This window comes from Rhamphochromis sp. 'chilingali', assembly GCF_963969265.1.
Source record: "Rhamphochromis sp. 'chilingali' genome assembly, chromosome: 1".
NCBI lineage: Eukaryota > Metazoa > Chordata > Actinopteri > Cichliformes > Cichlidae > Rhamphochromis > Rhamphochromis sp. 'chilingali'.
Genome location: NC_137929.1, coordinates 60,351,505 through 60,378,040, shown reverse-complemented (window position 1 = coordinate 60,378,040; position 26,536 = coordinate 60,351,505). Strand labels below are relative to the sequence as shown.

At 42.0% G+C, this 26,536-nt stretch overlaps 1 protein-coding gene and 1 long non-coding RNA gene across 4 annotated transcripts in view; both read right to left on the bottom strand.

Annotated features, from left to right (window-relative positions):
- Positions 1 to 26,536, bottom strand: part of LOC308410625 (protein turtle-like) — a 321,861-nt gene that overhangs the window by 3,215 nt on the left and 292,110 nt on the right. The gene's annotated exons all lie outside the window — the stretch shown is intronic.
- LOC308412396 lies at positions 424 to 26,212 on the bottom strand. Of its 3 annotated transcripts, none has more exons than XR_013974569.1 (5): positions 26,083 to 26,212; positions 25,278 to 25,647; positions 19,381 to 19,710; positions 6,772 to 19,142; positions 424 to 438 (listed from the first exon to the last, which is right to left on the bottom strand). It is a non-coding gene; the product is annotated as an uncharacterized lncRNA (long non-coding RNA). The 3 variants fall into 3 exon arrangements; XR_013974570.1 differs by lacking the exon at positions 424 to 438 and having other exon boundaries at positions 6,919 to 6,933; positions 15,094 to 19,142; XR_013974571.1 differs by lacking the exon at positions 424 to 438 and having other exon boundaries at positions 11,103 to 11,117; positions 15,094 to 19,142.

The window sequence follows — 26,536 nt, the reverse complement described above, 5'->3', positions numbered from 1 at the left end:
GAAAATGCTTCTTGATATGAAATGACAGTGTAGAAAATTTACAAAATGTTCACTACTTTTAAATAACCCTCTAAACTCATGTGTCCACTGTGCAGCTGTGTTGATATAATGAGTGAATGATTTGATCTTTTCACTGCCTGCTGTGTTTCCTCGACTCCTGAGCAAAGATAAAGAGTCAGTTCAGACCTGCAGTTGGTCCTCGTGGTGTTTGAACTTGAATTCAGCCTGATTTGTTTTTCATGTCTTCTCCTCCATCATCAGTTATCAGGAGAGCAGACAGTCAAAGTACAAGAATTCAAACAAACACAGAGATTCTACTTACAGAGCAGACACAGCACAGATGTTTCCTTCATCGTCCTTCTCACTCATTTGAGCTTTTTTTCATTTCTCTCACTGACACCATGTAAAGCCCGCCCTCTTCCTCTGAGCACCAGCTTTCTATTGGTTCAAACACAGAAGTCGGGACTAGAGTTTTACACACTACAGTAGATTTCTCTGAAACACAATCAATAATTTAAATGTCCTCTGCTCTCAGTGATCTGTAGTTTGGTTGATGAACAAATCCATGTCCATGTAGTGGACGTCCCCCTCAGTGAGAGAGGCAGATATGAGCTGAAACAGGAATCAAACCAGGGACGCTGCTGTTATGGAGCTGAACTGGAACCATTCAGACACTGAGGCCCTCTGAACACATTTTAATTACAGCTGTGCAGAGACACACTGATGACTGACTGGAACACTATGATTCACATTTTACATTAACACCATCCTCACACATGGTTTATATTTGGCCACTAGAGGGAGATGTTGGACTTTAAACACTAACATGGAGTTCAATAACGATAGCTTATGTGAGTACAAGAAAATAATTATTAGAATGTAATGTGTTAAATTTGTTTAGATCAGATGAATAGGAAAGGATTTGTCTCTGTGTTTCAGTTTGGCTTAGCTGTAGGCCTGAGAGTGTGTGTAATTGTGTAGAGAGAGAGGAATTTATTGTCTGGTGTCATAAAAGGAGACAGGAAGCTACAGTTGGGGGGGTTGCTGATGATGATGCTTGTACCTTTAAGAAAAACTCATAATTGTTATAAATTTAGAAGCAGGAGACTCTCCACCTTAAACGTAAATGTAAGACAATAAGAGGCCAATGGCCCAGTGGATGCAGAGTGGGAGTCTCAGTAATATGTTAACTCTGTTTTCTATGTTGTGTAGAGGAATCTGGTGTAGTTTGGGTGGGGAGATTACTTTTATGACCCCCAGGAAGTCACGTATACAGAGACACACACAGTGCTTTAACTGTTACGACACACCCACACATACATGCACACTCCCTCACATGCACTCACATAGTGTAAATGACCCAGATTATTTATCTTATTGATATTTTTCAAACAGTTAAATCCCTGAATGAATTATACCTTATAATATAGATTAGACTCTTATTTTGAAATTCGGAACGGGCAACTTCCGGGAAGGAAGATCGTACTGCTACTGCTTGCCGCAGAAAAGGTTAATGAGAAGGTTATCGTTTTCCATCCATCTTTAAATTAGCATCTAGCCAGAAGGCGAACAGGTATGTTTATGTGTTATACTTGTTGTTTACATTTCGGACAATTTGTAAATGTATTACTTGATTGTTAATAAGTTTATGAGTGATCTAGCAGGCTGATGCTAGCACCTCTTGTGCCTTTTCTGTGAATTAATTAGCATAACGGAAACGTGGTTATATCAAGTGAATCTTTATTTTGTTTTATGTTATGATTACAGCTCTTACGATGTGTCTATGGTAACTTGTGAATAAATGGGTTGGAATACCCCACCATGGTCCATCCGTAATGATCATTGAGTGCATCATCTGAATAAAGTCCGGCTGGAATGCTACAGTAAGAGCTGATCCCCTGCATCATCCTGCTGCCACTCTGCACCACGGAACCACGAGGACGAGTCACAGGGCTGTGTTGCTATTCGTCTGGGATTGACAAGACATTTCACGGAGCAACTCAGCGCCATTCTATGGGTCTTCTAGACAGAGACTTTATAATCATCATGCAGCTGGCTTAATGGTTTGATGTGAGTTTGATGTGTGTCAGAAAAGGTATGGAACATTTCATTCTAATTGACAAGGAAAGGACATTCATTCTCATCAGTGGTGGTTAAAGGGAGAGAGAAGGTCGTCAACTACTCTGGACAGCTGCTGCATTAAGACACAACGGACATGAAGTAATAACAAGTGAAGTAATTTTGTTTATTGGTATTTACCACCACTACTGTTTATTTATCATTCTTTCTACTGACCCAAAAGTGGGTGAAAGAGGGGGCATTTAGTTTAATGTGTAACTGTACAGTCTTAATGGGGTATTGATTTGTGTTTAGCATAAGAGGTTTACTTTAGCACATCAGTTTGCAACAGCTAGCAGGTTGCATTCATTATTTTATACATTTCTTCTCAATATTGTGTTGGTTATCTGCCTCTATTTCAACTTGGTTTAAAGTGCAAAGATTCTCCTCCCTTCTGTCAATGCAGCCTGTAAGTTATAGTAACCACAAGCAGCTCATTAACTAAAGCCTGCAAATTAGATAAGTAAATAACATAAACATGAAGGAAATGGAGACTCCCTCCTCACAAACAGAACTAGAGCATCAGATAGTCGACCTGCAGAATAAAATCCAAAGGCTTAAGGCATCTCTTGAAGACACATCAGAAACTACGGAAATAGAACCTTTGGAGAAGGAAATTCAACGCAGAGAAGAAACGTTGAACAACTTACAAGAAGGCCTCCGACGCTCCACTCGAACAAAAATCCCAACTCCAAAGGCGCTCGAAATGCAAGAAAAAGGGAAAGAAAGTTCATCTCAACATACGAAAGATGGAAGATTCGAGCCCGAGAGTCAAGAGAGCAGCTCAAGTCAGACATTAGTAAAGGCGAGCTGGCATCTTTGATGGATACTTTGGAGAAAGAGAAAGAAAGTGTGTTAAACACTTACCTTGAAATACGAAGTCACATTACACCTTCTCCAGAATTAATACGTCACGTTGACAGTTGTGAGGCAGTTACAGCCGAAATTATCAAAGTTACCTATGAGAGAATGTCAGACTTCAGTGGCGATTATGATGCAGAACAAGTACATCGCCATCTCAGAGAGCTGCTTAAGAACAGCTACACACGCTCCATCTATGGATCCACTGCATCTAGAGTGACAAAGTCAATCCGTAGTCACAAAAGCACTACTCTAACACTCAAACAGGCGGATGCAGCAGCAGAGCTAGCTGCTAAGGAAGTCGAATTTGAAGGGTTGCTGGAAGAAGAGAGACAAATGGAGAAGATAGAGGAACAGCAGAGAAAAATGGAAGTAGAAAAGCGCAGACTTGAACGCCTTCAAGCAGAAAAGAATTTGAGGGCTGCTCAAGCCAAACTGCAGGTCTACAGCCAGGTAGCCTCGCAGGAAGGCAGTCTCCATTCCTCTAATAGTTCAGTGGGAAATCATCATGTTCCCCCTGCTATCAGCCCTCCAACTCCCACTGTCACAGCATCGCCACCCAACCTAAACGTGTCATCCCTTGCCCAAGCCCTACAAGACAGTATGGCTCTAAATAGACTTCCAGTTCCAGAGCCGTCTGTATTTAGTGGGGACCCCATTCAGTTCATTGAGTGGAAAACTTCATTCATGTCACTTATTGACAAAAAGGCCATCTCCTCAGCAGACAAACTTTAATACTTGAGGAAGTATGTAGGCGGCCCAGCTCGTAAAACATTGGAAGGAACTTTCTATAGAAATGACAGCGACGCTTATAAGGATGCGTGGAACAAACTGGATAACAGATATGGCCAAACCTTTATTATACAGAAAGCCTTCAGAGATAAGCTCACAGATTGGCCAAAGATCCAACCAAGAGATGCAGAAGGATTAAGAGACTTCTCAGATTTCTTAAACACTTGCCAAGATGCAATGACACATGTGAAGAGCCTTTAAATACTGAATGACTGTGAAGAGAATAAGAAGCTAATCCTCAAACTACCAGAGTGGATAGCATCTCACTGGAACAGGAAGGTTACTGAAGCCTTAAAGGGCAATAAGGAATTCCCCAGTTTTAAGGACTTCGCCGCATTTATGGCGACAGAGGCAGAGATCGTTTGCAATCCAATCACCTCAGCTTATGCCCTCCGCAGCTCTGAGTCGAGCACTGCAAAACAAGGCAGCAGTGACCCTAAGAGGAACAAGGCAAGCGTTCTAAACACACAGACTGAGGCTGACACGGAGAGGCTCAAACCAGTTAAAGGAAAGGAAAGGCCTCCTTGTGCCTTCTGTCAAAATAATCAGCACAGACTACATGGATGTCCCAAGTTTATTGCTAAAACTCTGGAGGAGCGTCGAGATTTTGTCAGAGAACATAAGCTTTGCTATGGCTGCACCAAACCTGGACATAGTGCAAAAGACTGTCGACATCGACACTCATGCAACACGTGCAAGGGTAAACATCCCACTTGTTTACACGATTACAACTATGTAAAGAAGGAAAGGGTCCTGCCACAGGAAACCGCTATCCTGAGCAACGCCGGCCAAACAAAGGCTGCTGCAACTTCAATGTCAGTGATTACTGGACAGCCAACTAACACATCAATGATTGTGCCTGTGTGGGTGTCAAAAAAGGATGCAGGAACTGAGGAACTGGTTTACGCCCTGCTGGACACACAAAGCGACACGACATTTGTTGACCAGGAACTGAGTGATGTACTAAAGGCAGATTCCTGTCCAGTTAAGCTGAAGTTAACTACTATGATCGGACGTGACGCGATTGTAAAGAGCCAAAGAGTCTCAGGGCTTTGTGTTCAGGGTTATCGCTCTTCTTTCCTCATCAACCTTCCTCCTGCTTATACCAAGGATTGCATACCGGTAAACAGAGCCCATATCCCAATAAGCGAGACAGCTAAAGGATGGAATCATCTCTCCAAGGTCATAGAAGAGATTCCACCTCTACAGGACTGTGAGGTTGGTTTATTGATAGGCTATAATTGTGCACGAGCAATGGCACCAAGAGACGTCATAACGGGAGGAGACGATGAGCCTTACGCAATCCGTACCGACTTAGGATGGAGCATAGTTGGTGGTGCGTCGACATACCCCGACACTTCAAGTACGGCGGGACAGTGCTTCCGAGTTGCAGTCAGGGAGCTCCCACCAGTCACCCCGGCAGATGCCATTCGCATTCTAGAGTCTGACTTTAAGGATGCTAAGGAAGACGGCAAACCAGTGTCTCAGGAGGACATCCTGTTCCTGGACAAACTCAAGAACCACATCAAAAGGAACAGTCTAGGTCACTACGAGATGCCGTTACCATTTAAGGAGAGACCTACCTTACCTGACAACAAACAGCTTGCAGTCATGCGTCTGAGGCATCTAAAGAGGAAGCTGTTAAAGGATGAAGGGTACAAAGAACAGTATGTCAAGTTCATGGAGGAGGTCATAGAAAAGGGTGATGCAGATGTAGCCAGATGGACTACTCGCCTTTCTTTTTCTCTCTCTCCTGCGCTCATTCTTTTCGCTGCACAACTAGGTTAATTGGGAACCAACCTGCATATTGATTGCAGGGTGGCGTATAAAGCTAAGCCGGTGTTTTTGTTGGATCATTCCTCCCGTGCATTCAGCGCAAAGCAGCAGTAAATGTTGGCACACTGCGACGGACTGATCAGCAAGAGCAGATCATATGACAGCTACAGCGTGGCAGTTTGTTTTATTCCGACGTTGCGGAGAGAGGTGCTCGTGTTATCCCCACCAGCTGAGAGTAGCTCCGGTCCTGGGGGTTTGACTGCTGTATTCACCTCTTCGTGGCAAATCGCCCAACTCAAATCGGAAGAGTGAAACGTCTTCCCAGCCGCTGTTGTGAGGACTCCTCCTCGGTGGAGCCTGCTGTCTTGTCTCATTCTGTCTTGTTTTAGCTTGTCTTATCTTGTTTTTATTAAGTAGGCTTACCTTTTTCTGGTTCGCCTGGTTTTATTCTATTTTATTCTGGACTGTTGCTCGTACCCACGCTTCTGTGATCGGGCTGAAGCGACCCTCTGCCCGAGTGTCGTGCTGGGACTTTAAATCGCCTTGGTTGCTGGTCTCAGCCGGTGGGGAGCCAGACCGGCTTGCGATTGAGAATAATTACTACCAGCACGAGTGGTAGTTTGACCCGTGGGGTATAAGCCTTCCTGCGTGTGTGTGTGTGTGTGATTTCTTTTATTAAAGTTTTTAAAGTGTGTTTTAGTTTTTTGTGATCTGTAGCGAGCCTGACGCTCAGTGTCCTTTTATTCTTTTAACATATTTTTCTGTGCTTTATTTCAGTGAACGGAGGACGTGCCAGTGGCCCTGGGACCTCAGGTGGTGGGTCGTTTTCACACTTTCTTTTGTACAGCACCGGGTGGGCTGCAGTGATTCTTTTTGTGTGATTTTCTTTTGGTTCCACGGCTGCTGGTAAGTCCAAGTTCCATGATTGTTTTATTTTCACTTTAGGACACTGTCAACAATGACGCTACATCTTGATTTTTAATATTTTATTTATTTTTACTATAAATAAAACTGTTTTAATATTGGAGCCAACCTGCCTCAGTGTGCATCCTTGAATCTGTGTGGCCTCCTTTTATCCATTTTTCTTAAATATATTTCCTGGGGGTGAAATTCCCCTAGGTGGCGTTGTCATTTTATTATTTCCTTTTATCTAACCCCGCCGACCACTTGGTCACACAGAGGAGGTCCACGATGATGGGAAAGAGGGCGAAAAATGGTACATACCTCATCACGGTGTATTCCACGACAAGAAGCCAGGCAAACTGCGCATGGTGTTTGACTGCTCTGCCAAGTACCAGGGAACCAGTCTGAATGATCATCTGCTCACTGGTCCTGACCTGATGAACAATCTCAACGGCGTACTCCTTCGCTTCCGGTTACACTCCACTGCATTGATGAACGACATAGAGAAAATGTTTCACCAATTTCATGTGAGGAAGTCGGACCAGGATTACCTGCGCTTCCTTTGGTGGAAGAAAGGAGATCTCGGTGCACAACCCCAAGAATACCGTATGAGGGTGCAGCCTCATCACCTGGTTGTGCGAACTACGGATTGAAGCATTTGGCTACAGAAAATAAAGACCAATTCCCATTAGGCTCTCAGTTCATTCTGAGATTTCTATGTCGACGATGGAGTCACAAGTACAGACAGCTCAGAGAAGGCTATCAAGTTAGCAGAAGAAGCCAGAAGACTTTGTGCCCTGGGTGGTCTTAGGCTCCACAAGTTTGTGTCCAACGACAAAGCTGTCCTGGAAAGCATACCAGCAACTGAACGTGCATCAGACATTAAAGACCTCAACCTTGCCTTTGATAACTTACCTTCGGAGAGAGCGTTGGGTATCCAATGGCACGTCGAATCAGACTGCCTGAAGATCAGCACCAACCTTAAGGAACAGCCTGCAACGCGTTGAGGCATATTGTCCATTGTTGCATCCCTGTACGATCCCTTGGGTCTCATAGCCCCTTTTTTGCTCATTGGAAAGGAAGTGATGCAGCAGATGTGCTGCCATGGAACAGGTTGGGACGACCCTCTAACCAACGAACTTCGTCCACGGTGGGAGAAATGGAAAAACGACCTCAACAACTTGGAGAGGATAAATATACCCTGAAGTTACGCCCCGGCAGATTTCGGAAAGGTTATCAAACGTGAGTTACATCACTTCTCCAACGCAAGCACTACCTGCTATGGACCGTGTTCATATCTGAGGCTTAGCAATGAAGAAGGAGACATCCACTGTGCACTAGTCATGGCCAAATCTCACATTGCCCCAACAAAGGTCACCACGATCCCAAGATTAGAGTTGACGGCTGCAGTCATCTCTGTGAAAACCAGCAATGTTTTGAAGGAAGAACTTGGATATGCGGACATTGATGAGCATTTTTGGACTGATTCCAAGGTTGTACTAGGGTACATCAATAACGAGACTCGACGTTTTCACACATTCGTAGCCAACCGTATCCAGAAGATACATCTCTACACGAATCAAAGGCAATGGAGATACGTCCCTACCGACCAGAATCCTGCGGATCGTGCTTCTAGAGGTTGTTTCGTCAATGAGCTAATATTATCGAACTGGTTTACCGGCCCTGCATTTCTATGGGAAAAGGGAGTTGACCTCTCAGCAGAGGTGGCTCCGGAACTATCAGTCGGAGATCCAGAAGTTAAGGAAACACGGACTCTAAACACGGAAACTATAGAAGAAGATTCTCTTACTTATCGGCTGGCAAAGTTCTCGTCCTGGACTCGCGCCATCTGTGCAGTGGCTCGCATTCTTCGAAGGATCAACAAGGATAAGTCAATCGGCCTCTCTACAATGCAGGAAAGAGAAGAAGCCGAGCGCCTCATCATCAAAGATCTGTAGAGACAAACATACTCGGAGGAAGTGCGGCTATTGAAGAAAGGTTGTCAGCTGCCACCTCATAACAAGCTACATCAGCTCAACCCCTTCTTGGACAACAATGGTGTGATTAAGGTGGGAGGTCGACTCCGTGATTCAAACCTTCCTCTCTTAGTCAAACACCCTACCATCATTTCAAAGGAACATTATGTTACTAGGATGATCATAGCATACTGTCATGAAGAAGTCAAGCATCAAGGCAAGGGGATGACTCTCAGTGCAATTAGGACAAGAGGTTACTGGATACCAGGAATTAGTAGGACGGTTGCATCCTATCTTCGTCGATGTGTAGTTTGTTGGAAGCTTCGGAGACGGACAGAAGAACAGAAAATGGCCGATCTCCCTCCAGAGCGAGTAAATCCATCCCCACCCTTTACCTACTGTGGAATGGATTGCTTTGGACCCTTCTATAGCAAGCAAGGACGTAGTGTGCGAAAACGATATGGTCTCCTTTTCACCTGCTTCTCCTCCAGAGCCATCCATATTGAAATGCTGGAGGATCTATCTACAGACTCAATCATAATTGGACTGCGCTGCTTCATTGCTATACGTGGAGCAGTGCGCCAGATCAAATCTGACCAAGGCAGTAACTTCCTAGGAGCCAAGAATGAACTGCAGGAAGCCCTCGCGGAATTAGATGGTGATAAACTGACGAACTTCCTTTCTAAGAAGCAGTGTGACTTCATCCTAAATGCTCCTGGCTCAAGTCATGTTGGGGGAGTGTGGGAGCGTCAAATTAGAACAGTCAGGAGTGTTCTCAACGCGACCCTTGGACTCTCACCTGGAAACCTATCTGATGCTTCCCTCCGAGCATTCTTCTATGAAGCAATGACGATAGTTAATAGTCGTCCTCTCACTATTGAAAACCTACATGATCCCAACAGTCTTGAGCTACTGACACCAAACCACTTACTTACCCTGAAGTCTACCATGGCCCTTCCTCCCCCCGGCAAGTTCATAAGGGAAGATATGTATGCGAGAAAGAGATGGCGCCACGTACAATATTTGGCCGAGCAGTTCTGGAGCCGTTGGCGGAAAGAGTGCTTGGCCAACATTGCCTTTAGACAACGCTGGCACACCCCAAAGAGAAACCTGCAGATCGGGGATATAGTCATAATGAAGGATGAAGACTTGCCCAGAAATGAATGGAGGTTGGGAAGAGTCGTAGAGATGGACTGGTTAGGAGAGTGAAGTTCTGTCTAGGTGTCAGGAGACTTGGCAAAAATGGTGAACGTCTTACTAAGCGGTCAGTGCTCGAACGGGCAGTTCAAAAACTAGTCTTATTGTTGGAAAATGACTAGTTCATTCCTTGCATACTATGCTTCTGTTGTTTGGTCATTATTTGTATTATGAAATCATTTGTGTTCTCTCTTCCTATGGTTATGGAGTTATGATGTTTGTTACACTAATGATTTGGTGGGAGTGTAAATGACTCAGATTATTTATCTTATTGATATTTTTCAAACAGTTAAATCCCTGAATGAATTATACCTTATAATATAGATTAGACTCTTATTTTGAAATTCGGAAAGGATTTGTCTCTGTGTTTCAGTTTGGCTTAGCTGTAGGCCTGAGAGTGTGTGTAATTGTGTAGAGAGAGAGGAATTTATTGTCTGGTGTCATAAAAGGAGACAGGAAGCTACAGTTTGGGGGGTTGCTGATGATGATGCTTGTACCTTTAATAAAAACTCATAATTGTTATAAACTTAGAAGCAGGAGACTCTCCACCTTAAACGTAAATGTAAGACAATAAGAGGCCAATGGCCCAGTGGATGCAGAGTGGGAGTCTCAGTAATATGTTAACTCTGTTTTCTATGTTGTGTAGAGGAATCTGGTGTAGTTTGGGTGAGGAGATTACTTTTATGACCCCCAGGAAATCACGTATACAGAGACACACACAGTGCTTTAACTGTTACGACACACCCACACATACATGCACACTCCCTCACATGCACTCACATAGTGTAAATGACCCAGATTATTTATCTTATTGATATTTTTCAAACAGTTAAATCCCTGAAAGAATTACACCTTATAATATAGATTAGACTCTTATTTTGAAATTCGGAACGGGCAACTTCCGGGAAGGAAGATCGTACTGCTACTGCTTGCCGCAGAAAAGGTTAATGAGAAGGTTATCGTTTTCCATCCATCTTTAAATTAGCATCTAGCCAGAAGGCGAACAGGTATGTTTGTGTGTTATACTTGTTGTTTACATTTCGGACAATTTGTAAATGTATTACTTGATTGTTAATAAGTTTATGAGTGATCTAGCAGGCTGATGCTAGCACCTCTTGTGCCTTTTCTGTGAATTAATTAGCATAACGGAAACGTGGTTATATCAAGTGAATCTTTATTTTGTTTTATGTTATGATTACAGCTCTTACGATGTGTCTATGGTAACTTGTGAATAAATGGGTTGGAATACCCCACCATGGTCCATCCGTAATGATCATTGAGTGCATCGTCTGAATAAAGTCCGGCTGGAATGCTACACATAGACATATGGGTACGCGCATACACAGGCACTCAAGTGCTCCTGCATACACTCAGACACACAGAGTTCGCAGCACACCATGGGGGTTTTATGATGGATCGCTTCTACAAAACTGTGTTTCACAGACAGAAGAGTGAAGATCTGCAGAGGGACACCAGCCTGGCACATCTCCCCTTCTAGAAGATGCGTGCTTAAATGAAGATGAATAAAGTTTTTTGTGAAAAGGACTACTGAGTCCGGTGCATCTCTGGAGGCCCGAGGAATAAAAAGAACCGGGCTGAAACTGATTTCTTAACACTTATAAGAAATGAACAAAAAGAAAGATCACATTGAGCAATAAACTTACCTTGACTTAAATATTTGTTCGGGTTGCTGTTAGTGACTGATGTTGAGACTTTGTGCATTTGAGAGTACCTAAAGAATTTATTTACAGTAGCTTGCAAAAGTATTCGGCCCCCTTGAACTTTCCCACATTTTGTCACATTACAGCCACAAACATGAATCAATTTTATTGGAATTCCACGTGAAAGACCAATACAAAGTGGTGTACACGTGAGAAGTGAAACGAAAATCATACATGATTCCAAACATTTTTTTACAAATAAATAACTGCAAAGTGGGGTGTGCGGAATTATTCAGCCCCCTTTGGTCTGAGTGCAGTCAGTTGCACATAGACGTTGCCTGATAAGTGCTAATGACTAAATAGAGTGCACCTGTGTGTAATCCAATGTCAGTACAAATACAGCTGCTCTGTGATGACCTCAGAGGTTGTCTAAGAGAATACTGGGAGCAACAACACCATGAAGTCCAAAGAACACACCAGACAGGTCAGGGATAAAGTTATTGAGAAATTTAAAGCAGGCTTAGGCTACAAAAAGATTTCCCAAGCCTTGAACATCCCACGGAGCACTGTTCAAGCGATCATTCAAAATGGAAGGTGTATGGCACAACTGTAAACCTATCAAGACGACCGTCCACCTAAACTCACAGACCGAACAAGGAGAGCGCTGATCAGAAATGCAGCCAAGAGGCCCATGGTGACTCTGGACGAGCTGCAGAGATCTACAGCTCAGGTGGGGGAATCTGTCCATAGGACAACTATTAGTCGTGCACTGCACAAAGTTGGCCTTTATGGAAGAGTGGCAAGAAGAAAGCCATTGTTAACCAGTGTTGGGAATACTATTACTACGTTATTAAGTAACGCGTTACAGTAACTACGTTATTATTGTGGTAACGAGAACGGTAACTAGTTATTATGCCAAAACCAGGAGCGCGTTACTCGTTACTGGGATTTAGATAGGCTCGTTATTCATTACTTCGTGTGGTGGCTATCGCGGAGCTTCCACAGATTCAATAACATTAGCAAGAGGTGGAAGCCAGCAGGTGGATGAAGGAAAAGGGAGGCAAGAGGAGAGACCCGAAGCGGCCGCCGGTCCGAGTGTCAGGTGAACTGAACTCCAGGTAAGAAGTTATGACCTGCAGTCTATCTGGGTCAGATATAAACGTTTAGTTTAGTTGGAGTATATTTTTTTTATGCTGACTTTTTCGTACTGCGTGCTAGCTAGCATGATGGACTTTCTATACAGCTGGGTGGGTGCTATGATGTTACTGATGTTGAACTTTATTTTGTTCATAAGGTTAGTTAGTAGAGTTGAGAACCGTCCCATAAAAAAACGGAATCGTCTCATATTCAGAGAAAATACTACGCGTTTCTTATTGAGGTGAAAAGGAACACAGTTTGTCCCGGACTTCAGCTACAATGAAAAAGACACAAAGCTGGAGTTATTGTGCATCTTTACACTGCACAGCTGCCTCTTCTTCTCTCATTCCCTCCCCTCCCTCTCCTGTTTCTACTTCAATCATGAAACGAATCAATGATCAGCTGATCGGCTTTTCTCTCTTGTTTATTTATCGCCCACTTTGCGCCAGAAAGAGGAAACCAGCGGATGTCGCGTTAAACAACAGCAGCACGTTTGATCAGGTGTTGTTAGAATTTATTTAATATTAATTTCTAGTATCAGCTGACGTTTGCTGGAGTCACAGCTGTAAAGCTGCTGGTCATGATATCGATTTGGTTATCTGGTGAGAGGGAAACATGAAGGTGAAACTGAATCATCAGAGCTGAACAGGTGATGGAGAAACAGGTTTACCTTTTAGGTGACATAAATGAGTTGAAGGGAAGTGATGAACTGTTTCTGAGAGACAAATAACAGCAGGATCCTTTTCTAAGTAGCTGACAGCTGGTAACTGTACAGGGGCGGGTCTAGCAAAGTGTTGCCAGGGGTCCATGTAGGGCATTAACAAGGAAAGGGGGCACAAAGAAATACTTTTCTTTCTTATTCTCATTTAAAATGTCTCGCTTTTAACAAATAATTATCTGAATCTTACAACAAACAGCTGATAGATTGATGCATATATACCATCAGAACAGTGCACATCACTGTCACAACAGTGTTTATTTTCATTCAAAAGCTTTATGATTTTTCCTATAGTGGTGGGCCGATCTCTAGTCAAAATGCCCGGGCCGATTTTTTTCACCCAGTCCAGCCCTGTATGCAGCTCATCTGCATTCTGGTGTTACCTGCATCTTCCTATTCAGAAGGCAGAATTTCCGAGTTCTGAGTACAATCGAAAGCACCACGACTGCAGTTTTTGTGTTGGATGTAAAAAGCAGGCTAGAATCATGGCAGCGGTCAACGACGGTCCAGGCGTGGGATTTCTCTCATGGAAATATGCACATTATTTTTTCCTTTCTATTGGTAGGTGGCACAGTGCACTTGTGGCAAGTAAGCAAGCTAGAAGACTGGCAATCTTGCTGGGTTACGGAAGCAACACATTAACAAGAGAATTCTGAGTATGATTTATATATAACACAGTTATATATACAGTGTCAAAGGAACCTGTCTTTGAGTGAAGATTTAAGGTGACAGGAAATATAAATAAATGCAGCTTGAATCTTTGCTGCAGCTCAGTATTTGACACAGAGTTCATTCACTGCTGTAATAACTAATAATGATTGAAAAGATAACTTTAATATTGGCCATATTATATTTACATCACCAAAGTGAGATGACTTTAGTCTCATGAACAACATTAGGTAATTGTCATTTACTAGCTAATCTTAAAACGACTGTTCAGTACAAAAATGAGGCCCAATAATCATGATTTCACAGTCATGTGGTCTCAGCCTCAGATACTTGTCAAATAAAAGCTCATGTAGAAACAAACAAACAAATGAACAAAAGATTTTCTCCTTCATTTCTGTCAAATAATGCTGTATGAAACATTTCCAGCTGTTAGTGTCTTGGTTGCTAGGCAACCTGGGCAGCATGATGGAGGCTAGACCGTCCCATTTCACAAGCCTACAAGCCTGTCACTTCCGGCCTTAGCGGTCTTTGAGTACGCGGCCCTTGAGGACATTTAAGGCTGCAGACCCTGAATTGGGATACAGCCTATGATTCACATTTTACATTAACAACATCCTCACTCATGGTTTATATATGGCCACTAGAGGGAGATGTTGGACTTTAAATACTAACTAATCAGTCAAGTTAGATGGTCACCACTGCCGTAACATATTTCTGCTGGAGGTTGCTTCCTGTCAAGAGATATATTCTTAAACACTTCTTCAGCTTCGAATCAGAGAGGAGAAACACACAGATTTACTTGCAGCAAGGGCAGCCACAGAGCACTCGCACGGGAGTGAGGGCTCCGGGACCTGCGCCCTGCCACTGCCCTGGTCTTTATTTATATACATCAGTGGGTGTGTTTGTTCATTACATTGGAATGTGGATGTGTGTGTGGGGTCAGAGTGTGACCCCATAAAGACTTCCCTAAACCTGCTGGTCTGGAAGTCCAGCGGTTCATCTAAACAAAAGGCACTTAGACTAAAACAGATATAGCTACGTTTATCCTACCATAAAACAATAAGAGAAGGTACGACCTCTCCCATGCTCCCAGGATGTGGGTGTGAATGCCAGAGCACTCTGGAATGCACACAAAGTCTTTGCAGACTATTAAGGATCAAACATCCTATCACTACACAATTGATTATACACCTCTAAGCATATATGGTTAAATATTTCTTAATACAAATGACAATAATAAAATCTAAACCCATCATCACCACCCATGTTACGAAATCAGTTTTACCTCGGTTCTTTTATTCCTCGAGCATCCAGAGATGGCACCGGACTCAGTAATCATTTTCACAAAATCTTTATTCATCTTCATTTATGCATGCACTTGTAGAAGGGAAGACGAGGCCCGTGTCCCTCTCCAAATCTTCACCCCTTTGTTAGTTACAGCCAGCTTTATAGAGGCGACCCTATCATAAAACCCCCCACGGTGTGCTGCAAACCCTGTGTCTATGTGCACAAGCACATGAATGCCTACATGTGTGCGTTCCCACGTGTCTATGTGAGTGCTCGTGTGTGTGTGTGTACGCATACCTGTGTGTATGTGTGAGTGCACATGAGTGAGTGTGCGTGTGGATGTGTGTGCGTGACAGTTAAAACACTGTGGGTGTAGGTGACTCCCTAGGTCATAAAACCCATCTCCCTTCCAGACCACAGTTATCCAGTTACAAATGTTGAGACCCCCACCCGAACATCCTCTGGGGAATTTCCACTCAGCATTAACTCCTCTTTGTCTTACTTTCACAGTTCAAGTGGGGGAGGGGTCTCCTACAATCTACTCCTAAGTTCACGACACAGTGAAGCCTTTATTATATTGAGGGCAGTGTCTCTACAATAGTTCTACATTCTATGTTAACACATTTCTAAACTCTAAAATAAGCTAAACACTCCTACACCCAACAGCCTAAGTCATCAAAAGGTCAACATGCAGTATTCTACCATATGCAAACTTATATCATTAAAAGATTATACTGACTACTAAGTACAATTTTCTATTGACACTTCCTGTTAAAAGGAATGTTCTCCTTCTCACTTTCACCAATGTCCTTGCTCGTAGGAATATTTGGGTTTTCTCTGTTTTCTTCTATTATTGTAGAGTTTTTACATTACAGTTTTAAGTGTCTCGGGGCAAATGTTGCAATTTGACACTATATTCACAAAATTGAACTGAACATCTGATTTAACAAACAATGACTTGATTTAACATTTAGCTTTTATATTTTACATTTCAAATTGTGTTTTAAATATGAAAGGCTACAAATATTTTTCTAAATGTTGTAAAAAATGACTCGACAAAACATGTTTTTGTTAGGTTTTGAGCTAAATGTGAAAAAATGTTGCCGTTCATTTCAGCATGTTTCGCTTTACAAATGGTGCCCCATAGTGATCTACTCTAGCGCTCGTGAACGTTTTCTTAGTGTTAACCCGTGACTTCGTCTAACCAACCTTTCCTGTGTGTAGTTTTCCCAGACCTCTGACCTACCCGCCGTTTGGATGGGTGTGAGTTGGAGTGTGAGAGAGCCTTCCCTTTCCCAGACCTCCCTTTGGCCCTTGGAACCCTGGATTCCTCCACTGTATATATTCTGCACCTGGTGATTGTGTGAATAAAACTGGTTTTTGAACTGAATCCTGCTCTGACCTGAGTCCCCGCGATCACACGTGACAGTCCCAGTGTACAGCAAGCTGCATACAAACCGTTTTCGTGTTTCCTGATATTTGTTCTTGGTAATGGTAAATGGAGGCATTATTATATAGTGCTTTTCCGTGCTATCTAAGCACTCAAAGTGCTTTACAAAAAGCATTTTTTTTTAAAATCTGATTATCTACAGCGTTTTCTGTCTAACATTCACATACATTCATATTCTGATGGAGGCACTGGAGAAAAACTTGGGGTCAATATCTTCCCCAAAACAATAAACTGCATGCCCAATATTTGGCAAGCAGGCTGAAGCAAAAACAAATTAAAAACACTGACCTTCTAATCAGCAGAGGACTTTCTACACCCCCTAAGCTACCCCAAATGTTCTGCTAATAGAAACACTGGATTTAAAAACACTTCACAGATTTAAAAAAAATAAATAAAAAGTTACACACTCTATGCTCGCTCCTCTTCCGTAGGTGCTGAAGTACAGCCACCCCTCTGTTTGTACATCTGCGCTCATGCGGTGACCAAAAATAATACCTCATAAATGTGTTCAAAAAATTAAGTCTGCTTTAAAAATGTGAGAGGTACAAAGTAGAGACATTTTGTGCCAAAATGCAGTGAATAAAAGTAAAACGTTTCCAGAAAAACAAATGCCAACATAAAGTACAGATACCTTAAAATTCTACAGAAGTACTATAAAGATTTATTTGTACTTCGCTACTTTCCACCTCTGCTACCATCTGCCTATGACCTGAAAAGGAGAGCTCCATCTTGAAATGTGTTTCAACTCCTAAAATCTGAGCTAGCGAAACAAGCCGATGAATTAGCATTTCACCCTCTCTTTTAAATTTAGCCATTTCTGCCTCTGAATGGCCTCAAACTGAGGTGCTGATTCCCGTCACAGAGTGCAAACTGTTCTGTCACTGAGTGTTGGAGGCCATTGAAGCCTCCTGGAACACGTCAGTGAAAATCAAGGATTTGATTATGAGGTCAGAGAGACTGAAAAATCTACTCTTTGTTTAGGTTTCCATCCAACAGGAACTACTCTGAATATGTACAACAAACATAAAAGGGAAAACCATGGTGTGCAGTTGGAGTGCTTTCTTGGTCCAACCTATGATGAAGTATTATGGACCACATTAAAAAAAATATTAATCATTTTGAGAATACATTCAATATGTGAAGATTATAGTTGTGTTTTCAGACAAACTGCCACGATTGCTAGAACCTCTGAGGTAGTGATTTCAGAATCAGATTTAGTCATAGGGATGGAACTGGTCTCTTTTTTTTAGTGCACAAACACAGTGTGGTTATCGGTATAAGAACTGAAAAGATTGTGTTGAAAGATGCATGTGGAGATTTGTATAAAATGAAATGGCTGGCAGTAGATAGATGAAGGGTTATCGATGGTTACACCCCTGTGCTATAAAGAGGATGTATGTTGTATCACAAGATGACTGATCAATTTGTTTCACTAAGTTTTGTAGAGAGTATAGCAGCTGTGGCAGAAATATCAAATCCTTTTTTCTCAAAATTGAATTTTAACTTGTTTCTGGAAATAGAATTACAACTTCAATCTCACCACCATTATTTAAAAATCCCTGAAAAATCTGTACTCTGTTCTCCATTAAAATCCCATTTTAGTTCAGGAGTAACATCATTAAATTTGCTTAAATTTGTTTGAGCACATCAAAACAACTTTCCACTCACCAATTTATTACTTCCTGTTAAAGGGAACAGCCTCTGTTTCATTTGTTTATCTGCTCCAGGGCATCAACAACAACAAACCCAGCCCCATCATATAGTACGTAAGGTTACTGTAACACCTGATCAATACATGAGAATCCGTTTGATCTTACAAACAGCTGCTAAACCTGAAAAACTCATACAATGATTCTGATTCCATTACATACAAGACACTGAATTAATTAATACTGAGGGAACAAACAGTTATTTTTTTCTAATCATCAGTGGAAGTTGAGCTTTGAGTCAAACTGAAAACCTTCTCTAAAATAAAAATAGGAAATCTTAAAATATATATGTAACTTTTCTTTTCGTGAAAACATGAACTAACACATACAAACAAGATCTAAATAAAAAGAACGTAACATGAACGTAACACTGAGATGATCAGCTGACTTGGACAGTTTTGGTGACCTCAACTTGTGTTCTTCTTGGTTTTATAATCACTTTTTTCAGTCTTACTTCAGGCAAAGTGAAAATATTGTGGGCATGATGTTCACCGCTCTGTTATTTCAGCCCAAGTATTTATCAAACTATCGTCCATCCTGGAAAAACTCTTTGGACTCCTCTGTTTTTTTTTTACTTGGATGTTATCGTTTTAGTCTCTACAGTCACAGATTATCCTTATGTTTGTTTTAGCAATGCAGGCTTCTCTGATTCTGTGTGAATAGCTGAGCCATTTCCATGGTGCAGTTCATCAGGAGGCTTGTATGAATGCTGACTCTGTTTTGGTTTTTTACATTTTCTGTATATCAAAAAACCAACAACAGCAGCAACAAGAAGAACAGCAGGAACACTCAGACCAGCGATCAGTCCAACAGATTGTTCCTCCTTCCCTCCATCCTCCTTCCCTCCATCCTCCTTCCCTCCATCCTCTGTGTCTCCTCCTGTCTGAGCTGCAGGTGAGAAACAGGTGTGAGGTGTCAGCTGTCAGGTAGGTGATGAGTGAAGAACAGAACAGAATCCATTTCCTCTTCAAACTGCTGTCAGACATTATCTACTGCACTCTGATCACATCACTCAGACCAGCTGCTTTCTACAAAGTCTCATCAACAACATCTTTAGAAACAAACATCAACAACCAGGAAGCAGCTTCACCTCTGATCACACACACACTCAACTCTACTCACTTACCTGAAACAGTCAGGTTGAAGGTGTTGATGGTCTCCCATGATCTTGTCTCTCCAGTGAAGACACGACACTTGTATATTCCAGTGTCATTAATTGTCACATTGTTCAGAATCAAAGACACGTCTCCATCCTTCATCTGTCTGTCCTGCAGATCCACCCGGTTCATAAAAGATGGATGCTGACCATCAGGATCAAACTGCTTGTCTCTGTACGAAAGTATATATTCATCTCCCAGGTCAGCTCTGTTCCACTCCACACCTATGATGTTGTTGTTTGGAGCTCGACATGTAAGAATGATGTTCTGTCCAGACTCAGCTGTGATGGTTCTTTGGTCTGAAAGAGGAAGCAACACAGAGCAGAGAGGTTATATTACACATTGTTCACACTGAGAGTTGCTGTGTTCAGTGATACTGAACAAAATGAGAGCTGTTATCATTGAGAGGATGAGGAGAAGATAAAGGTGCTGCAGAGCTACAGAAAGTGAAATCTAAGAGGAGGAAAAAACTGTTTGTTCCAGCTATCATTAAAGCGAAAAATGCTGCTAGCACATTTAGTGCCACTGCACACCCACCCTCAGCAGATCTAACTTTAATTCTATTCCTGCTGAAGCCAAAGTGTCTTTTCTGTTTTTGTGTTTTCTCTCCTTTTATAGTTTGGAGCATTTTTCAAAAAGCCAGAATCTCCTATTTCCATAGCACAGGGTTAGATTTAGTAGAAGGCTTTAACCCTCAGAGGGTTAAAACAGTGCTGTTTGTACCACTTTTTACAATAACCAAAGAGCTCATTATTTATAACAGCAGAAGTCGTATAAACACCAGCGATTCAATGCAGTTTTAAGAAGTGGTCCTTAAAGCCGGAGATATACAAACTGTGCTATGACTACACCCAGAGAGATTTATGATGTAACACATCTCCAGAAACCTGGAGGACTTAGGCTACGTCGCTGGGTTTTCGTTTGAAAACGCATCGCTTTCTCTCTGTTTTGGCCTCTTGTCCACACTGAGACGGCGTTTTTGCTGATGTAAAACACAGCATTTTCAAAACTCTCTCGAAAACGCATACATTTGAAAGCTGTGCTTTCACTTCACAGTGTGGACAGTAAAAACAGAGACTTTCAAAAACGATGACGCATTTTAGTCATATGATGCAGTCATGTGACCAATTCAACCAAGATGGCGGCTTGCTTGCTCTCAATTTTGACAGCCCTATTAAAGATTAATATCAGTTTGTAAATGCTCCAGATAGCTTTTCTTCAAATTCTTTAATTCTCACTCGCTTTTGCAATTTTGTAATTTTGCGTTACTCTCAGCAACAACTCCACCTCATTGTTAGTCCATTTAAAAAAACTGTACTTTTCTTCAACATCCTACCGCGACGTTTCAAAGAGCCGGAAAGTAAATAAACGGCACGCATGTGCAGTACTGGAACGTAAGCATTTTTGGCCATTTCAATATGGACGCACACTCTGTGAAAACGACTGAAAACTCTAGTGTGGACGCGGACGCCTTTTTCAAATCTATCCAGGCTAGTGTGGCATGGACAGCTAGTGTGGTATTTTTGAAAACGGAGATTTTCCGTTTTTTTAAAGTTTTTTTTTTTAAGATCCCGCGCCAAAAATGAAGGAAAACGCTGCCAGGAATGTGCCAAAGCAACAGTTGGCGATATATTCCTAACCGTGTAGTAATGTTGGCCAATCAGAAGTCTAGAAGCCTGGGTGGGAAAGAGTAAACAAAGATGGTGCATAGAAGCAGAACTGAGTCCTATGTGTGGAGGGACAGTAACTTCATGTGTATATGTAAACATTTAAACACTGCAGAGAGTAAAATTAACACTAACAGTATTTTCTGTAAGTCCGCCCTTGTAACATCAAAAAAGCCGCACACCTTTGACGCTGTGCTTTCTCTGTTTTCCCCGTCCACACATAAACGCAAAAACTGAGTTTTTGAAAATCTCCGTGTACGTGTGGACGTAGCCTTAAACTCACCTAACCTCCCTCGTCATTGTCCTGTAATCAGCACAATAAGGCAAACATCTCCACTGAGACCAATTAATGCAGTGACACCTATAGCCTGGGGAAAACTGCTAGATATCCTGTAGTCCAGATGATAGATGGGAGTGGCTGGATGCATGTTGGTAGACAAGAAACCAGAAGATGAAAGAGTTTGAAGGCTGATCTAATTTAAGTGGAAATGGACTAAATGGTCAAATTGATTTCATATCCACAGAGTGCTCACCTGTCCTACCCTTCATGCCACAAAGCTGCATTTTAGCCACATTACAGTTGTCTCCCTCAACTAGCGTGCAGTTACCTTGTTGTGGTTCACAGTCCAACAACAGCTACAAGGGATTCACCTACACATACATCAGGCTTAGCATGCAGCACAACAAGAACAGGCGGACTCCTCTGTATCAACTATATTAACATCTGAAGCTGTGCCTTCACAGCCCTCTGCATCTACAATTCCTGTGGTCTTTACTCATCTTTTACTAGTGCAGCCTCTTCCTCCTGCTTCACCGCAGCCTCCAGCTACTGTTATGATGCCGCAAGATGCCAATCTATAGAACGTATGTGGATAAGTGTCGCCACTCAAACAATATCGCTTCATAATCGCTGATAAGGAGACGAAGTCAAAAGCCAAGAAGCCAAGACTTATAGTGAACTCCTCAGATGTTGACAGTCTACTCCACTGTCACATCCACCTGTCCATTCTCCTGCACCATCACATCTACAGCACTCCTACCCAGCACCCTTTTCTGCAACTCCTTGCCTTCTCTCATCTAACAAGTATGATGGAGATGATAATTGCTTCATCATATGTGAGCCAAATTCCTGCGGTCAGAGGATTTAGGTCGGTTCTATCCTGCAGTGTTCCAACAAGTCTTCACACACTAAGTTGGTTTTATTGTCCCACAAACCTGTCCATCCACTTTTTGGTTGAGGAGGGTCACCCGCCCGAGATGTACTCAGGTGCACTTCTACAAGATCCTGACTGTACGGCATTGGAAGCCAGATGACGTAGGCCATTTCTGAATGCTCATTGGTTGGCAGGTGAAAAAAAGAGCAGGAAGTGATAGCAGAGTTTACAAAGAACAAGAGAACCTAAAAAACTTCAAAGATCAAAAACTAAAGCACGAAAAGCAAAGACAGTGACTGTAGCGATACTTGTCTTTGTTTTTAACACTCGGGAGCTTTTGGTATGTTAGCCTTCGCTCTGCTCCCCGGCTGGCTGACAGACCAACAACAACACGAGCAACAGACGCCACAGACCGATTAAAGCACAGAATCTGTGCACTGCCATCATTTTAACCACAGATCTCACTTTAGTCAGAAGGACAGTCCCCACAGTGGACATTCTAACTCTACGATAAAACAAGTAGACCACACCCAGCCTCGTGATGCATTCACGGACACAAACAAATGGAATCGACATGAAACTAATTATTTGTGAAGTACTGGCACCACGTAAACGACAAAGATACCATTTTTTCCTTTTTTTTTTTTATCTCAGAGTGTCACAATACGGCCGTGTGCAGGCAAGAGTAGGACCCAAACGCAAACTCACAGAGACAAAAGGTAAACTCAAAAAACACAGCTTTATTGCTGGCGTGAAGTGGGACACGAAAAACAATACAAAATAAACTAAACTGGGAAAACTAAAGCACAAAGAGCCACAGGGAAAAATCACACAGCTATGATGGAGGACGCAACACTGACAAAGAGAAACATGGGGCTTAAATACACTGAGGGATAACGAGGGGGAATGAGCCACAGGAGGAGAGCACAGCTGAGAGTAATTAAGCAGGACGAGGCAAGGGAAGCAAAACTAGAAACATTAACATAGAACAGACTGAAAGTAAAACAGGAAACACACTGACGGAACTCAAGACATGTGGACTTAACAGACTGGGGGAGACAGAACATAGGGATCTGAAACATGGAACAGAAAGGCACAGTAGATCAACATGAACATAACAACGCCACAGGGGAAGAGTAAAACTGAACACGATGAACACAGAAACACCAGACCTCTTCACAATAAAACAGGAAACATAATGAGACGTAGACATGACAACCCAAACTTCACAATGTAAGACACAGACATGAAACACATGAAAAGCAGGGGAGATTTACCATAGTTGGAAACACGAGGGGGAAATAATAAGAACTAGAAACACTTAAACATGATAACAAATGAACTTAGGAACCTGAAGGGCTTACATAAACTAAAACATCAAAATGAACTAAAACTCAAAACACTGGGTCATAAGACCCAGGATCGTGACACAGAGGGGAAAATTTTGGTTTATTAACCTCACCTGCCGAGACAAACACGAAGATGCCAAAAAACAGCAAAGTGGAGCAGAGTGACGCAGTTACAGCAGACATTTCCGTGTTCTTCTTTCTGATGATCGGACAAGTTTGTTCTAAATGTGCTAGTCTGATGATATTTTCTGCGAATAACAGACTATGACTTTTAAAAAGTAACTACAGGAGATTCAATTTAAAGTTTAAGCAAGACAAAGATTATTTGAGCTTCAGCCGATCGTTTCAACTTCAAACTTGCGTTCAGTTCTCTTAAGGTAGTCGCATTTAAGTGATGTCAGGTATGCTGAGCTATACGAACAGTAAGTGAGTCATAAGAAAAGAGGTGAAAACTAAAACAGCTCTGAGTGTTTCTTGAATGATCTCCGTAACCGCTCTCATCCATAAACAATCAGCTCCATGCTAGAGACCAAAGGACTTTAAAATCGTTCCACTGTACAACAATGTAAATATATAAAAATGAAGCCCTCAAACACTTTCCTGATTGGCGTCCTGTCTAACTTCTTAATAAGGACTAGAAAGTTTATACCCAAATATTTGCTCATACAATTAAGGTAGCTTTAGCTTTCGTAACTGATGAGACACAAACAGAGGAATTGGTATATCTCTGATCATATAAGAATAGTATTAGACCTTATTGATTATTTACTTCTCATTTAATTTCTACAAAACTTTTGATTCCATCCAAAAAAACCCAAAAACATTCTGCACTTGATAGGTTTAGCTTTGGGGCGTTTCTTCTATAACACTATCAAGAAATGTACACAAATGTGAATTGCTTTACAAAACTGAAGTCTTTATTTTCTAAAGCATTAGATTCCACTAAATGTGAACAAAACTTTTAAAGACTCCATCAACCATGAAACTGTGAAAATAACTCAATTTCTTAAATAAAATCTGCACTGTTTATTTACAATGCAATTTGTTCTTTGTAAAATGTCAAAATGTTAGTAATTATTTTTATTTTTATCTTAACCTTGTTTCTATCTTACTTCACTATATTGTGAAATTATAAAGAACACCATTATGAATCCCTTCCCAATATTCTAAATGTTATTTATAATGTCCATCCATCCATCCATTTTCTTCCGCTTATCCGGGGCCGGGTCGTGGGGGCAGCAGCCCAAGCAGAGAAGCCCAGACCTCCCTCTCCCCAGCCACTCTACTCTGAGTCCCTTGTGAATGGCCGAATTTCTCAACCTATCTCTAAGGGAGAGGTCAGCCACCCTTTGGAGGAAGCTAATTTCCGCCGCTTATATTCGCGATCTCGTTCTTTCGGTCACTACCCACAGTTCGTGACCATAGGTGAGGGTAGGGGTGTAGATCGACCGGTAAATACAGGCCATTTAAATTGAGAGCTTCGCTTTTACGCTCAGCTCTCTTCACCACAACAGACCAGTACAGCGTCCGCATCACTGCAGCCACTGCACCAATCCGTCTATCGGTCTCCCGCTCCCTTCTCCAATCACTCATGAACAAGACCCCAAGATACTTAAACTCCTCCACTTGGAGCAGGGTCTCATCCCTGATCTGGAGTGGGCACTCCACCCTAGATAGACAGAATTTAAACACTTACTGTTGTTCTGAAGGATCTCTGAAGCCCTCCAACATTCTTCTGATCATCAGGATGGAAAAAATAGGATTTACATGAATCAATCCATCCATTTTCTTCTGTTTATATGGGGACAGCAGCCTAAGCAGAGAAGCCTGTCCTCCCTCTTCCTACTGACAAAAGATATAATCTCTCCAGCGTGTCCTGGGTCTGCTGCGTGGTCTCATTCCAGTGAGATATCCAAAGAACATCTCACCCAGGACGTGTCCAAGACGAATCCTAGTCAGATGCCCAAACCACCTCATCTGGCTCCTTTTGATGTGGAGGAGCAGCATCTCTATTCTGAGCCTCTCCTGGATGACTCAACTCCTCACCCCATCTCCAAGCGACAGATCTGGTTTACAAAAGTAAATGTTTCCAACTAAAACTGTAAAGATGACCTGTAACAAGTTTCCTCTGTACCAAACTGACTGAACTGACCAGTAAACTGCTGTTTTAAACAGACACACCCAGATCTGAGATCTTGCCACAGAGAAACCACTGTACGCTCAGATATTTGATTAACAAATTTCAAAAATGCAAACTAAGGTGTGACCATAACAGGAAGTGAACTTGTTTCACTGACACAGGTAGATGTGGAGACAACTTCCCACTGCACTCTGTGAATTTACATCAACTTGTTCTAATGAATAACAATAAAACCCCATGTTAACATGCTTAGGCTCACATAAAATATACACTATTTATAATTAATTGTACACACACAACTCAAAAACAAAAACATTATTAGTAAAAATCTTAAACACTGACTGTGATCAAAGCCACTTACTTTATTCTGGTCTTGTCTCCATCTGGTAGTTTTTCTCAGCATAACGTCATCGGCTCACAACCACAATCATGTCAGGAAACATCTTAAGGGTTGAAAAACAGATTTAAATCAGAAAAAAAAGTTACAATTAATTTAAAATCAAAATGAATCAGTTTTACACTGCCCACTCCAGCTGTCAGGGTTTAAAGACAAAACTTTGCCAAGTCTGTGAATACGAGAACAGAAACAAGTAGTGGTTTGTGCTTTCTCAGTAAACTGAAGGCTCATATGACTACGTGAGATATGTGGCTGCTCAAAACAAGTTACAGCAAAGATCTATTCTTGCCTACATTTCCTGAAAAAATTAAAACAATAACACATGGATCTGATAGTGTTTACTCTGAAAACATCTGGAGGAATCTTTAAAGTCAGCTTTGAGTTTGTGGAGAAGTGAGTCTCAGAAAGACGTGAAAAC